The sequence below is a fragment of the Dromaius novaehollandiae genome, chromosome 4 (genome assembly GCF_036370855.1).
Source record: "Dromaius novaehollandiae isolate bDroNov1 chromosome 4, bDroNov1.hap1, whole genome shotgun sequence".
NCBI classification, from domain to species: domain Eukaryota; kingdom Metazoa; phylum Chordata; class Aves; order Casuariiformes; family Dromaiidae; genus Dromaius; species Dromaius novaehollandiae.
In genome coordinates, this window is record NC_088101.1 from 7,067,436 (window position 1) to 7,082,781 (window position 15,346).

Sequence of the window (15,346 nt, forward strand, 5' to 3'; positions counted from 1 at the left end):
TCTTGTCATGCCCAGAGCTCTTGCGTGTGGCCCTGGTTGGTGGGGGATCCATTGTAGCAGGATGGCACTCCTTGGACTAAGCTGTGAGTAGACCTGGTGTAAGTTTTGGGAGGGGAGGAAGCTGATCAGGGCACTAGTTGTGGTGCTGCCCTAGGCATGTGAAGACAAACTTGTCGTGCCAAGAGCTCCTGCCTGTGAGGCCTGGTTGGTGGGGGAGTCACTTCAGCAGGCTGTCCCTCCTAGCAGTAAGCTGTGAGTAGGCCTGGTGTAAGTTCTGGGAGGGGAGGAAGCTGAGCAGGACGCTTGTTGTGGGGCTGCCCTCGTCATGCCGAGGCAAACTTGAGGTGCCCAGAGCTCGTGCGTGTGAGCCCTGGTTGGTGTGGGAGACATTTTAACAGGATGGCACTCCTGGTAGTAAGCCATGAGTAGGCCTGGCATAAGATACAGGAGGCGAGGGAGCTGAGCAGGACACTTGTGGGACTGCCCTAGGCATGGAATAGTAATGTTTTCCTACCCAGAGCTTGTGCATGTGAGCCCTGGTTGGTTTGGGAGCTGTTTTACGAGGGTGGCCCTCTTAGTGGTAAGCTGTGAGTAGGCCTGGTGTTAAGTTTTGGGGATGGGCTTTTGCAGCAGCCTCACAGACGCCTCCGATCCACAGCAGTGCTGTTTGCAGGGTGCCGCGGACAAGGCTGGGGAAGGCTCCGTCCTACGGTATCATCCCTCCCTCCCGCCGGGATACTGCGTGCAGCGCGACCCCTTCTCCGGGCTGAGGGCCGGGACTGGCAGACTGCGGCATGACGAGCTCCCTGGGAAGGGCCCAGCTGTGCTGGGACAGCAGTGACAGGGCTCAACTCTCCTTGTCAGGTGTGCCAGGGCACTCAGAGGCTGCGTGCTCTGTTTTTGGGTCTGAGGAGGGTCCCGCAGGAGGGTATTGCTATCAACACCAGGCTGAGCGTGGCCAAGCTCCAGGACGACCTGTGCAGCCAGCTGAGGAGGAGCTGTGCACTGCAGGGGCCATGGGGCCCTTGCCAGCCCCAAAAGAGGGAGCGGGCGACACGCTGAGGGCGGCAGGGCACTGCTGCGGGGCTGGCGCTGGGCCTGGCCATGCCTCCCGGCCCCGCTTCATCTCCTCCATGCCCCACAGTCCGCGCGACCTGCTTGCCGCGGGGCGGCAGGGGGTGTTTTGCGGCGGCGAAGGACAGCGTGTCCCGCGTCCCCCAGGCCCAGGAGAGCCCCGAGCACCAGCAGACTCTGTACGTCGCTGCCAGGCGCTGCTTCCTGGGGAGCTGCGGGGACCTGCAGGCTGCGGCCCTCGACGTCACCGGTGAGCTGGAGCGGGCGATCTCTGCGGCTGCTTCCCCTGCACCGCTGCTGTCCCCGTCTGCCCGGGCCGGGGGGCTGCGGGGGCGCCCTGATGTCGGTGTGTCGCCCTGATGTCGGTGTGTCGCCCTGTGCACGCGGGCACCGAGTGGCTGACAGGGGAGGAAGCGATGCTGCTCTCGGCAGGTAGGTGACAGGGCCCCAGGCCCAGGGGTTTGGGGGAGTTTGGGCCCCGGCACTGCAGCGGTCGCTGAGATAGTGGCGGCCGTGGAGCGGCGTCGCCCTGCCGGGGAGGCTGGGCTGGTGCCGGGTGCGGCCCTGACGCCGTGGCCGGTGCCGTTGCAGCTCTGCGGGTGCTGCGGAAAGACAAGGACCCGCGGGTGCAGCAGGCGGCCGCTCGGCTCCTCCGGGACACCGGCCTCGAGCAGCCCCCGCGGCGGCGCTGAAATAAACCTCGCCGGGAACCTGCTGCAGCAGCGGGGGTGTTTCTGCGCCGGGGCCTGGGAGTCGTTTTGCCCCCCGCCGCCCCCGTTTGCTGCCGGGTCCTCGGGGCTCTGGCCAGGGCCGCTGTCCTGGGGCTGAAGGGGGCGGGGCCGGGGGCGGGGCCAGAGCTGCGGCTGGGGCGGGGCTGAAGGGCGGGGCTGGGCCGAGGCGGGGCCGGAACCAGGGGCGGGGCAATGCCGCGGGTGGGGCGGGGCAAGGGGCGGGGCCAGACCAGGGGCGGGGCAGAACCGCGAAGTGGGCGGAGCCAATGCCAGGGGCGGGGTGGAGCTAGGTGGGGTGGAGCCATGGGAGGGGCGGGGCCAGAGCAGGGGGCGGGGCCAGGGCCGGGGCGGAGCAGGGCGGCCACTTCCCGGCGGCTGCGCGGCCGCTCCGGCCCCTAGAGCCGCGGGCGGGCGACGGCGCTGGGTGTCCGGGGCCCCCGGGCCGCCCCCTCCCCGGCGCGGGGCTCCCGCTCGCCGCATCCCGGAGGTGGCGGGGCGGCGGCAGCAGCGAGCGCTGCCCCGGCCGGGCCGCCCGGCCCCAGGTAAGCGGTGCGGGCCCGGCCGGGGCGGGGTGCTGTGCCCGGCCGGGCGAGGCGGCTGCGGGGCGGGAGGCAGCTGCGGGCCCGGCCCGGTGCCCTCACTTCGGTGCCGCCGCCGGGTGCTGCCCGCTGCCAGCTCGGCCCGGGCCCCGCGGTGGGGGGGAGCAGCCGCGCTCGGCCGGGTTCGGGCTGCGGGGCCGGTGGGGGCCGGCGCGGTGCTGTAAAGGCCGAGGGGCCGGAGCCCAGCGCCTGCCTGGCCCGGGCTGCCCAGCGCCGCGGGGCTGGGCCCTGCCTGCAGGGAGCGGAGGGTCCCCCCGGCCCAGGGGCCCGGCACGGCCCGACCCGCGCGGGGCCGCGGGGCTCATTCCCCCCCCCCCCCCAACCCCCACTGGGGCCGGGAGGGGAGGGCTGGTGCCTGGGGGCTGCGAAAGGGGCTCAGGGCACTGCTGCGGGGCTGGAAACGGGGGTGGTGCAGGGTGGGGGGTTTGGGGGGCTCAGCCTCCACTTCAGAGCCCCCAAACGGGCCCCCGGGGCCTGTCTGGTAGCACCAGAAACGCAGTGCTTGGGGATGGAGGCTAAGTCCTGCGTGTCTGGTGCTCCCAGACAGGCTCCGGGGGCTCGTTTGGGGGCTCCGAAATGGAGGCTTATCCTGCGAGTCTGGGTCTCAACCCCAGGCTGCTGGGGCTGGTCTCAGGGGGTTTAGTCCTGGGCTTTGGTGCTGGAGAACAGGTTCAGGGGGCTGTTTTGGGGCTGGAGAGGCAGGATGGGGGTCAGGTGTGGGGCTTGGAAAGGGAAGCCAAGTCCTGTGGTTTTGGGGCTCAAGGATGGGTCCAGGGGGCTGCTGTTGGGGCTCAGAGTCCATTTCTGAGCCCCTAAACAGCCCCCAGACCTGTGTTTGAGCTGCAAGAGGGCAGGGTTTAGCTTCCCTTTCTCAGTCCTGCATTTTTGGGCCTCAGGAAGCAGGTGCTGGGGGCTTGGAGACAGAGGCCAGGTCTTGGGTCTTTCACCTCAAAAATGGAGACTAAGTCCTGCATTTTTGGGGCTTGAAAGTGGAGGCCTGGTCTTGGGTTTTTGAGCTCAAAAAGTGAGGCTAAGTCCTGTGTTTCTGGGACTTGCAAACTGCTCCAGGGGGCTGTTTCTGGGCCTGGAAACCAGAGACTAAGTCCTGCATTTTTGGGACTTGAAAACAAGAGACAGCCATCTGTTTTCAGCCCCAGAACCAGAGGCCAAGGGGGCCTGTTTGTGGGTGGTGGGAGGGTGAGAGGGGTGGGAGGGTGGTTGGGCTGGGGGGTGGGAGGGGGGTGGGCAGGGCCTGTGGACCCTCACCGGAGGTGGGGGTCCACATGCGGGTGCCCCGGCAGCAGGGAGGCTGGCATGCACCAGGCCGAACCTCGCGTCTGAGATAGTCTCTGGAGCGAAAGCGCTTTTTGGGGAGGAAACACGAGCAGACACCGTCTTCCAGTTCCCCTGTTTATTCCCCATTTGTACAATACTTGGACTCTTTATTCAATGTGTGTATGGCGTATGTACACTGTTAATAAACTAACTGTGCAATATGTATGAAATATTAAATTATGATATTAATATGCAAGCTGTGACAGTGATTGATTTACGACCTTGTCAGTCACCACCATTGCTGTAATGAGGCCAAGCCCTAAGGAGCCAGAGCTGAGCTGTGAGGAGCCCCTGCTGTGCTCCCAGCAGGTTCCCAAGGAGGCCCAGAGCCAGGCGGGCGCAGGCAGGTCGTCCCCAGCCAGGAGCAGGGCCCCGCGCAGGGCGGCGAGCGGAGGCATCGTCCTGCTGCGAGCAGGGAGCCGGGTGGCTTCTGTCCCGGAGGAAACAAACCTCACACTGCCTCTCTGCGCCGCGGTGCTCCCGGCTTCACTGCGGAGTGCAGAAAGGAGGCGCGAGGCCATTGCGTGGTGTCAGCAGCCCCTGGCCAGGACACAGAGACAGGCAGTGAGGCTGGAGCTGTTACTCACCAGTGACACAACCCCCCCAGGCTCCTTAGGGAGAAGGCACCAGGGGAAAATGCCCCCAGACTCACCAGGAAGCGCCTCCGAGGTCCCCGCGGGGGTGAGGGGGGCCGGGATGCAGCCCCTGCTGCCGGACACGCTGTCCCAGGCTCTGCGCGCAGGCAGCAGCGTCCGAGAGCCAGTGCTGGGGCGATGCAGGGGCGTTTGCACTGGCCATCCCAGACAGCCCTGCTTGGGCTCCTCTGTCCCTGGAAAAATAAAAAGAAATCAAGGGGGTTTCAGGAGAGACCCAGCACCATCACAAGCCACCCCAAGCCCCGTGATGGGGCCCTTTCCCAGCCCAGCCTTGGCCCAGCACAGCCCCAGCTCCAGCACCACCGCTGCCCGGGCACAGGTTGGGGCAGGTGCTGCAGCAGCTCCCAGGGCAGCGCTGGGCACTGGAGCTTTCCTGAACTCCCTTCGCAGGGACCCAGCCTGAGCCATGTGCGGCACAAACCTGCCCCACGAGGGCCTCAGTGTGTGACGCTGCGGCAGCTCTGCACAGTCCCAGCAGCCCGGCCCGGTGCTCCCTGGCCGTGCGGAGAGACCAGCTCTGACCCCCACAGCGGGCACAGGCCCTGCAGGGACACAGCACTGGTGCAGCGGCACCCAGCTCGGCCATGCCCACCCCGTGGCCCCCCCCACACCGCAGAGGGGCAGCTGCTCCTTGGGCAGACCTGCCAGGGGGGACGGGCACCACAGCCTCTAGTGACCCCCCCCAAACTGCTCCCTGCTACAGGACAAGGAGCACGAACTGATGCTACAAGGTGAAATGAGATTTTTTCTTTTTTTTTTTTTTTTTCCCTAAACAACAGCCCCCACCCACCTCCTGGGCTCCAGAGTCCTTGGAGACCCCCTCAGGCACTCTTGGGCCTACAGCCAGCAGCCAGAGCCCCACTGAGCCCCCCCCCAGCACAGGCCTCAACATCACAGCAAGGCTTCAATGTATTCGGTCACCACATCTGGGCACTCACCTGAGAGTTCCTGCAGCTCCTGCATGGTCTGACGCTCCTCACCTGGGGGTGGATGTTCATGCTCCTCACGGAGGCTCATGGCTGAGCATTTCTGACTCCTTGTTGCACCGCCACGGCATTGCCTGTGCTGACAAAAGCCCCCGGTGAGGGCCCGATAGCAGAACTGCAGCAAGGACACGGCCCTGCCAAGCAGGCGTTCCCAGCTCACGTGCCCAGCCCTGAAGCCCTGACCTCAACGTGCTGGTAGGGCAGCGCTCAGCCAGCCCGGCAGGCCCTGCTGGGGCCCGTGAGGCTGCCTGGGGCTGCCGGCACAGCCGGGGGGGCTGGGGCTCGTTCCCATCACCTGCTCAGAGATGCCGGCTGCGACACACCCGTGTGCGGGAAGTGCTGGCCCTCACTGCTGGGCTCAGACACCGAAAGGCTTGGTCAGTCCAGCCGCAGGTGCCCCAGCGCCTCGCTGCAGCCTCCTAGAGAAGAGAAGAGAAGAGAAGCAAAGCAAAGTGAAGTGAAGTGAAGCGAAGCACCTGCTGCGTTGCCCCTGCCCAAACCCGCTAACGGCCCCGACCCCCCCCCCCGGCCACAGTGCCCCCCGCACCCCAGCAGGCGGCCGAGCCCCGGGGGCCCGCGGAGCCCCTGGGCTGGGACCGGCCCCGGGGAAGCTCCCGGGCTTGAGGGGCGCCGGGGCCGCCCCTGGGGCCCCCGCTGCCCTCGGGGCAGGGCCCGCCCGGGGAGGGGGGGGGGGGGGGGCTCCGGGGACCGCCGCGGCCTGGGCACCGCGGAGCGCCGCGCCCGCACGGCCCGGCCTTGCCGCCGAGGGCGCCCTGGGCGGCGCCCCAGGCCTGGCCGGGCCCGACAAGGAGCCGCGGGGCCCCGCCGCTGCCGCCTACCTGGTGCTGCGGGCCGAGGGGCGGGGCGGAAGGCCCGTAACGGCAGCCGCGGCGAGGGGCGCCGGTGCCGGCCGCCGCGTGGGCGCCTGGGTAGCGGCGGCGCCGTCGGCGCCGGGTCCTCCCCGCCACCAGGCGACGTTAGAAGCGCGGCGGGCCGCGCCCGCTGAGGGCAGCGAGGGCCCGGGTTTGGTTGCCCCCCGCCGCGGCCGGCTGCCCCTGGCGCCGGGGCCTGGTGGCGCAGCGCGCTGCAAGGCCTCGCCGAGCCGCCAGGCAACCTGGTGTCACCGCCCCCCGGTCACTCGCTGCGACGCTGCAAGCGTCAACGGCGACGCCGGGGGGCAGCAGCCCCCCGGGCCACTGCGCAGCCGGGACCCGGCAGAGCGGCACCCGCAGCCGCGACGGGGTCTGATACGAGGCTGCTGCACTGCTGGGACGTGGGGAGCTGGGTTCGGCTTAAACTGCTCTTACCACAGCTGTTTTGCTGCTGAGGGGAATATCTGGCTCTCGGGAAAGGTTAGGGAAGAGGCTGCGCGTGAAGTAAAGCAGCGAGGAAAAGAGACGGCCTGGGAGATTCAGCATCTGTCCTGCACAACAAACAGTTGTGTTTAAACACGTTAAACACGACTTGCGTGTGAGCGGAGGTGTGAGAGCTCATGCTGCTGTTCCCCACTTGCGGCCAGAGACGGCCATTTCCCACACAGTTACGAAAGTACCGGCATAACTTTATGCAGCACGATGGCAGCATGCAAACTCCCTGTGGAAGCATTTAATTTGTGCTGATATGTTTTAAATAAGTAACACAGAAACATGAGACATGTAAGGAACACATTATTTAAAATTACGGGTTTTTTTCAGGCCCATATATTTTTCTGTTACTGATTTTCATTCAGTGTAGTTCAGCTTTCTGAAACTCTCAAATGGAAGGCATTTCCTAAGTGAAAAATGTTCCCGTTTTTTTATTAATAGCATACAGGTCATGTAAATAGAGAGGCTTATTTTCCACCGCCCTGCCCTTTTTTGCACACCTGCACAAAGCAAAAATAAAGTGTCTAAAAACCCTTACACAGTGTCATGCACTTGCTCTAAATGGGCTTAAATGACTCTACAACAGCACTGCAAAATCAGGGCATGCTACACCAAATTGCCTCAATTTTTCATCACTGTTCTTCACACCAAAGTTATTACATGTAGCTATATCTCTTTAACAAACAGAAACCATCATATATAGGAGTCTCAGTCAGCTCTCACATCTATAAGAAGACACATCCACCCTGTAACAGCAGGAAAGAACTATATCTGGCTTCCGCAAACACAGGTATTTAAATCAAGTGAGAAACTGCAGACAAAAAAAAATCAAGGTGGTGTGCTGCAGAGAAACCTCTCTCAGCAAGCCATCCTGCAGAGATTTAAGTTGCTCACTGTGGGATTTTATGATTTTGTTCCTTGAGGGAGCTGCTGATGTACCCTGGCAAAGTAATAATTTAAATGAAATTATTTATAAAACCCATTTTCACTATTCTTAAGCTTAGCAAGCAAAATCTTCCATTTAAATCGTTGATTCTGATCTCAGTTTTCACTGGGAACTTGCTGTCTTTCTCATGACTGCAAGCTTGGCCAGAGCCGGCCAGACCTGTCGCCAGCCCCGCAGCCCTGTTCCCTGCACTGTGGAGGACAAGTAGCACATAGCTGAGCTGTGCTCTAAACAGGGTTGGGCCAAAGGGATGGACACAGGTGCAGAAAGAGAGGCTAAAAGACGGTCCTGGGTGTGCTACTTAGAGCCTGTTCTCTGAGAACAAATCTTTCCCTTTCACATGCTGTTGCAAGCCCCGCAGTGATTTCATAGCTGCTGCAGCTCACAGTTCTTATTTCTGTGCCAAAGCAGCCACGAAAGATCCTGGTGACAAAAAATAGTTCCCGCGTCGTTCATCCATGCCAAAATCATTTCCCTACAAGAAAAGGGTTAAACCTCATCTGTAATTTACACTAACAACTACTAAGGAATAGGACGAATAACCATATGTCTGAATACATGCACTTACTGTAGAGCTAAGGCCTTCAGCTAGCGGCTGCGCAGTGGGAGTATGCCATTGTGTCCCATCTCCATAATGGACTCCCAGAAATAGGTGCATTGGCCACTTTGAAAGACAGCTCCCACCTGCAGCAGAAGCTGCTCCCGCCACTGCTGTGGCAGCAACACCACAAAGCCATTTTTTGGGAGGCACAGGGACAAAAATACCAGGAATCAACTCCTGCCATCTCTTCCCACGGCCTTGAGAACGCTACTCGACCTTTCAGGTTTTTTTCCCCCATAAAACGGGGATGCTGTTGACCTGTGGAAGCACTCCATGGCTGACCTGAAGCTTGTAAAGAGTTTGGTACTTACAAAATCCTGTAAGCTGTCAGTGTGTTATCAGCCCAAGTTAAACAAACACTTACTGTTTGCTAGTACCAGTAATACCAAGAGACTGTCCTTAGCAAAACATGTCTTAAAAGAAAAAAATAATAGATCGAAACTAACACCAGGATGGTCAAGACATAGGAAAAGAATCAGTGGAGAAGGAAATCTTTTTCTTTCTGCTAGCTCTGATTTAAGCATTCTAATTTTCTTCTTTTGAAAAAGAACGCTATGATGGAAGAACACTAAAAACATTAGAGTGATGTCTCCAAGTGGCTAAAATCACCTTTCTATGAGATTTTGCTGCTTCCAGAAGCTCCCACACCAAAGTCAATAATGCAATTAGACTTCTTTCCTGATTTCCCAGGGGGAATCACAGAACACCTTCTTGGGGCAAGACTTCACCTTCCACTATGCTGCACAGTGACAGGTGCTTCAGAAGGCAGCATATGAAATAATCCATGGCCTTAAAATGTATTTCCATATGCATGTCCTGAAGAGCCACTTGCTTCACAGCCCCAAAGAAAACTGGTTAAGCCATCTGCCCATCTATTTCACCTCATCTATCTCATGAGTAAGCTACTTCAAAAGAGGGGGGCACGTGCTAGAGGGATCAAGGAACAGCATTTGGAAACTAGGCCAGGGAGAGGCACGTGAAAGCAATGTCTGGAGGAGGTTTGGCCGGAATTTATACCTGTGCTCCTGAATTCTGAATTCTGCAGTGCCTTGGGGATCTTACTGGGGATCCACATCGCCACAAGGATCCATGCACAAAGTGGCCACAAGGCTCAAGGCACAGAGCAGATTGCTGGACTGCAGCTGATTTATCACAGAACGGGGGAACAAAGCATGAGGGGTCCAAAAAGAAACGTGGGCCAAACGATGTCCTGACAACTTCACTGCACAAGCAGTCCAGCAAGCCTACAAGTAGTCCCGATGATCTCAAAGGGGCCATTTCTGTTTCTAGCACCCAGTCCTCAGAAGATACAGTGTGCTTCAGCAACCCTGGAAGGTATTTCAACTGCACAGGTGTCTGCTGGGTGCCCAGCTGCCACCTAGGAATAACATGCTCCCTGCACATCTGTGCTTTAACTAACCTCCCTTTAGATTGGAAATGAAATTAAAGGTCACAGACAACAATCAAACGAGAAGCGTGACAACAGCTTACCAGAGCTGGCACGGTGCTTAGTTTCTCCTTTGAAACGGTGCCCATCCCTGAAGACAGCAGAAATCAGTGTTGGTTCACATAGCTCTCCACAGGCTTAGTAGCCCCAGAGTATACTCCTCTCATCAGCTTCTCTCTCTTTGTTCCTGTGTCTGCCAGCTCTTCAAAACTTCCACCATATCAACCACTCCAAACATTATTCCTCTTCATCTCCATGTCAGGACAGTGAGGACACCTTAATGACTCTGACCCGCCTCACCTGGGACCACCACACACCCTCTCTGCCCATTGGTCCAGGAGCCTTATTTAAGCTCAGGCCTGGGGCCATGTCTCTTACCTGTGCTACACTGAAGGTGTATCTCACTTCAGCCCTTGTCTCCTGAGACAGGCTTCAGACCTACATTACAGGCAGCGTGTCTCCAGCCCTGCTTCCTGGGATAGAGGTTGGACCTATGTTGTGGGAAGCTTGTGTCCAGGAGCAGCAAGAGTGGGGCTGCTGGCTAAGGGAAGGTAAGCAGGGAGCCAGGGGTATCCCTGGTGCAGGCTGGACCTCGCCAGCAGGATGCAGTTCAGGGTATCAAAGGCAGACAAGCAGAGCAGGGTGGTGATAGCAGCTAGTTCTGTCAACAGCCTAGTGATAACTGGGCAAAGTAACAAGCTTAGATTTCCTGGATTGACCTTGGACTGGAGAACTCCAGAACAGGGACAGGTATCACTATGATGTAGCTCAGGGAGGGACTATAGGCCCAGGGCTGGGCTTAAATAGAGCCCCTGGGCAGGGGGTGGGTGGAGGCCTTAGATGAGGCTACTCAGGGCAATTAAGGCCTATTGGTGCCTTCAAGGCCTTGAGACAGCTACTATCTCCTGGGATGGCCCTTAGACCTCCACTGTGGGTAGTGTCCCTCTCACCCTGTCTCCTGCTGCTCCTGGCTGGACTTCTTGGCTGCATCCTGGACTTGGTTCCTCCCTTTGCCTGGTCCTGACCCTGTCACTGGCAGCCAGCTCTGTCTGTCCTGCTCCACTCCTGCAGGACTGATTGCTGGTCTGTGGGGGCACTGCCTGTGCTGTGGTCATCTTCAGCTCCTAGAGTGTGTGCCCTGCTGGAGCAGCCCTGCCTCTTAGTGAAACCATCACTTAGAGGTCAGACTGAGGCAAGGTTACGGTGGAGAAGCTACCAAGCCCAAAGTTCTGGCACACTGCAGATGTTTCTAATCCTCTTTCCAAAGGATGTGGATTTGGTCCTTGTCCTAGCCCAAGCTCTGAGCCCATCCCTTGGTTTTGCATTCAATTCCAGAGGGTAATCAAGATGAAACCTGTTATGTTAGTGTATAGACATCTAAAATAACTCCAGTACTCTTGGAAAAAGTGAGAAAAATCAAGTTCTTGCAACAAACCTCACTTTGCTAAGTGAAGTGGTCATACTTAACATTCTGTAATCCTCCAAGAGATAGGAGTCTGCTCTGGCACCTACAAGCTTGAATTGTTCAAGCTGGGTGTGCTTAGTGTCAGTTGTATTAATTAATTAGCTGCATTAATTGCTTGCTCATATTTACTGTGGGTAGATGCTTTTGTAGAGCTAACAAAATAGTCCATTTACAGATATGATTTTCTAACAAAAACATAACTATACTGCATATAGTTACTTTTATTCTTCCTTTTTTTGCCTTCTACCATAGAGAGAGAGTGCCAATCAAGATTACTGGTAGTAAACTCTTCAGACTGCATATTTCTAAACCCCAAATTGCTCAGTCTCTCTCCCTGCATGTACACAGCTATAGGGAAAGCAGGAGGGGAAAGGTGAAGAGGGAAAATGTCTATTTGGAAAGGCATAGCCTTGTGGTGATAAAATAAGATGATCAGCCCTGGTAGCTGCCAGGCTGTTGATTTAAAACTGTCAGACTAGGAAGTCTATTTATTCCAGCTGCAGACTTTCCTGAATACCAGCACTGCTCCCTATGTGAAGAAGAGTATTAGAAACTGGCCCCTAAAAGCAACAATTTAAATCAGAATAGGACAGAATAGCCTCTAAACTATCCTGCACTAACCTTGCAAAGCAATTCAAGAAGCTGTGGGGTGAAGGGTGAGGAAGGAACCAAACCAAATCAGCAAATATGACATGTCAATAGCATGTGGCAATATAAATGAAACATCTCACTTGATTTCCCTTTAGCTCTGTAATGCTACTGCCATTCATAAGCTGAAATACATAGAGAATGACCTGCCATACAACTTGTTAGAGTCAATGGAGCAGAGACATTCTTCAATTTTTTTACAACACTGGTGGTCCACAGCATTATTAATGGAAACACATGCATACAACCTACTTCAGCTTCCTACCAAACCACCCACAAAAGACACTGACATCAATCAATGCCATTTCATCTCCTCCTTGGTGCAGAAAAACTTTGAGGACCCAGAGTCCAGACTGGAAGGTAAAAGGAACAAAATACTTTCAGTCACTTAAAAGTTCTGCAATGACTGCATATTTAAAGTATGCAGCAGCTAGCTTTGCTGAACTGCTTTGAGGGGAAATAAAGCAAACAATCCAGTTTCTCAGAAAGAAACAATAGTGTGCTGTTTGCCCTGCCATAACAAATAACTGAGAGCTTGCTCTAGCATAGTACGTAGGTACTCCAGAAAAAAACTTTGGCTGTTTTCTTTTACTCCAGAATTCTTAAGTCAGGTAGACAAGTGTTATAGGGCTAAATGCAGTTCTTATATGGTAATTACTCTGATAAATGCAGCTTGGCTCATGGCCTTAATCCATCGAAAAAATTCCTATTGGTACCAGAGTATCATCACCAAGTGCTATATAACCTGAAGCTTGTTATGGAAGTGCAACATAGTACTGCAGGAACTGTGCAGTGTCATATTTGTCCCTCTGGTGAGGACAGAAAAGAGGCATCTCCAGGGACAGGCACCAAGGAGTTGTGAAAATAAGAGCACAGTGAGCAGGAGACTGCAGCTTGAATTTAGTAAGATGAGGTGCGCAATAGGAGGGAGAGGCTTAAAGGACCTCAGGTTTGGGGAGGTGACTATGTGGCAATGGAGGACCCTGGTTTTGGGTGCTGGTATGGGGAAGTGTGTATTGGTGTGGGAAGCAAGTGGAGACAGAAAGGTTGAAGATGGGCAGGCTCTTGGAAGCAGAGCAGGACAGTGTGTTTTGTTCATACCTGCCCTCCATCATTTCTCCTCTCAATTATTAAGAGCTGGGACTGGCAGGAATCAGAGCAGAATGGAGGGACAGGTTAGCACAGGAGTTGCCTGTGCTGGGGATTAAGTATGGGGTTGTGGCATGAGGCTCAGAGGTAATCTGGCCACTGGGCTGCAGTGTAGGGTGGGACTAGATGAGCTCCTGCACCAAACCACCCTTTGGAGCCCCTGTTTTAGCCTGAAAGTGAAGCAACAAACTCCCAGCTAAGTACAAGTAAAGATAATTTGATATAATTTTTTTCCCATGAACTTAAATCCTTGTGCTGCAGTTTCACAGCTATGTAGAAAACTAACAAAGTGCTTACCCGCTACATCAGCAATCCTTCTTAAGTCTTCAAAGGAAGGCTTGTTTCATATGCATTATGGAAATGCAGCTATGCTGAGGCTGGAAGAGGACAACTCTCTTTTCAGGCTTGATATGGTATTCTGGCTTCATTGTGCATGTGAGGATGGCTTTGGGGCAGGGTCCAGAGAAACTTTTTAACCTACAAAAGAAAACAACCCTAGATAGATACTAGTGCTAGTTGATCCTATTAAAACAAAAAATGGCTGATAATTATCTATTCTTAACCTCTGAGTCAAATCTCAGTAAGATTGTGCAAAGCCAAATGCCCCATTTTTTTATGTTAGGAAATCTCTCAAATCTCAAGACTTAAAATTTAGCCAGCTATGGAGGAATTTATTTTGAAATCTGATTACTTTGGCACGTTTTATTCCTGGTGTTTTCTCTGCTGTGAGCCTGTTTGTGTGTAATCTGGTGAACAATCAACAGCAGGTGCAGTATCTCCCTTTCCCTCCAAATCTGTTACTAAACCAAGCATAATTTGAATCAGTCCAGGAAGCTTTTAAAGGGAATCCTTAGGCAACATGAGTCCAGAGCTGATGTGATACATAAGTGTTGAGCAATCAACCCCACTTAGTAGGTGGTTAAACTTTATTTGCCCAGGGAGGCTTTTTAATATTAAAATGGCTATGTGATTAACCATCAGCATGCCATTTGCCTCAATTTCCTATCACAGTATTTTGGGTCTCTTTCCAGAAAGCAGTGCTCTTCTCTACAGGGTATAATCACATTACAGACTTGTTAATTTGGTTTAATGAAGGGAATGTATCCTCAAATTAAAAACAGATCAAGGAATACAGACCAGGAGTGAGCTTCCTATTTAAGAGGCAGAAGGGCTAAGAGCACTGTGAATGCTGAAGGGCTTTATTGTTTTCTATAACTAAGTTGAAATTAAACTGTACCTACTGTTTGCCTAAGAAACAGGCACCCTCTTAAGTTATTGATAGATTACTCAGAGTAGACCCAAAAGACTGCACAATACAGGTTGGACTTGAACTGTTTGCCCCCCTGTACTGAACCTGGTAACTTCAATTTGATTTAAGTGTCTCTTCCAGAAAGACATTCAATACTGAAGTGACGGACAAAAGCTGTCTTGTCTGTGTGAGCTGTAAAAACAAAGGTAAAAAAGTGGGAATATCAGGAGTGCATAACAATGAACTGTCTTAACATACACAGATAACATACCCCTTCCTTCCCTGCATACCTGACAAAAATTTTTTAGTATTAAGATTTTTATTTGTATTAGCAGTACTTTGGTTTTGGTCCAGGAATCATGGATTCTGTGACACTTTAAACACCTGATTTTTGGAGAGTGCTAAAGTATACTAGTCTACTACCAAAGCCAGGATTTTTTTTTTGAAGCCTTTCAGCAGACATCTTTAGGTGCATTTTCTGAAGAACCATGGCAATAAAATATTGAAAAATGACCACCTAGTTGCATTAGCTTAAAAAAAAAAAAAAAAAAAAAAAAAAAAAAAAAGCAGCAGGTTGTTATAGTGGGAAATGAAAGGGTATGAGCTAGGTAACTTTACCTTTGTATTTTAATAATTTCTTCTCTAAAATGGAGCAGAACTACCTTGAAGTTATAGACTAATCCCTCTTGTGGTTTTGCAGTGGGTGATTATGCTGAGAAGAAATCCATAGTCTCCCCTCTGGAAACACTTGCAGTTTTTCCAGCAGCTCTGAAGAAGGAAATAAATAATGGACTTCTACAAAGTAAAACACTTGCATCAAAATATCCCAGAGAAGAACTTTGGTCTTAAGCAGCAAACAAGTAATCTTCTAAGAAAACCCAAAGCCAAACTGTTTTGGATGTGGAAGAAGGGTTCTTTAGGAGACCAACTCTGGCAGAGCTACAAAGCCAAATGACTCTAGGTAAGACACTTATCCAAGAAGTGGTCCAAGGACCTGTTAGACAACACTGGAGAAGCTCTGCTGTTGAAGGTCAGATGTTTCTGCCAGAACTGAAAGGCAGCAGGAGCTACTGCAGTGATGCAGCAGGTGAGTGCA

The 15,346-nt window shown here is 54.4% G+C and overlaps 1 long non-coding RNA gene across 2 annotated transcripts; it reads right to left on the reverse strand.

Annotated features, from left to right (window-relative positions):
• Positions 1–3,800: 3,800 nt before the first annotated feature.
• Positions 3,801–6,399, reverse strand: LOC135328104 (uncharacterized). Of its 2 annotated transcripts, none has more exons than XR_010388828.1 (5): positions 6,221–6,399; positions 5,677–5,800; positions 5,334–5,455; positions 4,392–4,568; positions 3,801–4,279 (listed from the first exon to the last, which is right to left on the reverse strand). It is a non-coding gene; the product is annotated as an uncharacterized LOC135328104 (long non-coding RNA). The 2 variants fall into 2 exon arrangements; XR_010388827.1 differs by having other exon boundaries at positions 5,677–5,790; positions 6,221–6,397.
• Positions 6,400–15,346: the final 8,947 nt, after the last annotated feature.